We start from the raw sequence: 2,110 nt of genomic DNA, 5'->3' as shown, positions 1-2,110 counted from the left end.
ATAATAATATATTACAGTATTACAATATCTGAAATACAACAATTAGTTTTAATATTAATTGTTGTATTTGAGATAACCAGTGGTAGTGACACCTTACAAAATGTTGAAAGTTTGTAAGAGAGAAAAGAAACTTCTAAAAAATAAAATAAATAATCTTATATAATAAAAATTAGTGTTATTATGACTAGATTGTTATGATTATTATGATTAGAAACTCAACATTTTTCTTACCTGTTTTAATTCTTGAAAAAATTAAATATGTTTTCAAAACTTCATCTATTCCTAGACACATTTTAATACAGAAGAAGAAAAAGCTTTGATCCCATCATGTCCTCATTTGAAGAAGAAGATGAATTCATAGACGTGGTGGGAATAAGCACGGATGATGACGAGAATTCAAATCCAATTTCCCGATTGAAGTTCAAGCATGCACCAGCAACAGAAATAAATCCACAGAAGTTACAGCCAATGCTAGTAACACAACGAAGTCTGCCAAAGCATAAGAATTTAGATGTTAAAATAAAAAAAAATAAGAAATGTACTTTACAGAAACCGCTTGAATGGAAATTATATCTGTCCTCAAATGAACACCTGAAAGCAGTTTCAGCATCTTGCTTTAAACACATACCACTCTCCACTATTTGGAACCATATGTCAATTGACGTCCACATTGAAATAAAGCAAAAGGAATCAAGTTTTGATCACGATATTTTTCGTACTGTCTACTGGATTGCTACAATCGTTAGGATTGAAGGTTTAATGGCTAAACTTAGATATCAAGGTTACGAAAGAAACAGTGTCCATGATTTCTGGATTAATCTTTGCAAGGAGGATATACATCATTTGGGTTGGTGTGCTTTAAATGGGAAGGCACTCATACCACCAAAAATCCTGAATAGCTGTAATAATTGGCGTGCATACTTGATAAAGGCACTTGGCAGACCCGCAACAATTCCTGTAAATTTTCCAGAAATTGTTCAAGAAAGCTTGAAAACAAAATTCAAAGTTGGAATGAAGCTAGAAGCAGTTGATAAAAATTGCATTTCTGCTATTAAGTTAGCACGTATTACTAAAATTGTTGGGTGCCATTTGCAAGTTGTTTATGAGGATGAGAATGATGGGTGTTGGTTCAACGCAAATTCCCCGTTAATACATCCCGTTGGATGGGCAGAAGAAGTTGGATACGTTCCGCCATCAAATATATTTCCTTGGCATTTTAACAAAGATGAGATTGCACCATCTTCTTGTTTCATTCGTATGACTGGCATCATGTTGCCTCCTAATACGATTAAAGTAGGAATGAAATTGGAAGCTGTTGATCCTGTTAGCTTTAATACTATTCGGGTAGCTACAGTAGCAAAAATTTTAAAGAAGGGTTATCTAGTAATCCGTTTTGACGGCCTATTATCATTCGATGGTTTAAATCTGTTTTGTTATCATGTCTCTTCGCCGTACATATTTCCGGTGGGATTTTGTTCACTAAATGATATTCATCTTTCTCCTCCTCCTGATTACTACACAAAAAATTTTCAGTGGTTTGATTATTTAATGAAAACCAAATCTCGACCAGTACCGGTGTGTGTTTTTGAGAGAAAAATTTATAACCACGGATTTGAATTGGGCAGCTACGTAGAAGCTGTCAATTTTTTGAATCTTAGTTGCTTTCGAGTAGCGAAAATTGCACGAGTTGTAGGACGGTTGCTAAAACTCCATTTTGTCGGTTATAAAACCAATTGCGAACAGTGGTATGATTGTGAGAGCCCAGATATTTTTCCTTTAGGCTGGTGCGAAATGGTTGGTCAGAAACTTGAACCTCCTCAGAAAAACGCCATTCTTCTGAAAGAACGATCATATCCGATACGGAGAAGCGGAAGGGCAGGATCACGTCATTAAAACTTATCAATTCCCAAATCATGTAAGAAAGTTTTTGCAAAAACGAATTTTCATTGCAACCTTAAATTATGCAAATGATCCGGTTTGTAGCATTATCAGAATGCATTTTGTATGTAGAAGTGTAATATGGTGTACACTGATAATAAAGGAATATTTTTTTATAAAATTAAGACAAAGTATTGTTGTATATTACTTGGTAAGACATATATACAGTATA

At 34.0% G+C, this 2,110-nt stretch overlaps 1 pseudogene; it reads left to right on the top strand.

The window, feature by feature from the left end:
- Positions 1–327: 327 nt before the first annotated feature.
- On the top strand, positions 328–1,893 carry LOC150091040 (MBT domain-containing protein 1 pseudogene; annotated as a pseudogene).
- Positions 1,894–2,110: the final 217 nt, after the last annotated feature.

Source organism: Mastigoproctus giganteus, chromosome 1 (genome assembly GCF_048544385.1).
Source record: "Mastigoproctus giganteus isolate SK-2022 chromosome 1, ASM4854438v1, whole genome shotgun sequence".
Taxonomy (NCBI): domain Eukaryota; kingdom Metazoa; phylum Arthropoda; class Arachnida; order Uropygi; family Thelyphonidae; genus Mastigoproctus; species Mastigoproctus giganteus.
This window is presented reverse-complemented; position numbering and strand designations above follow the sequence as displayed.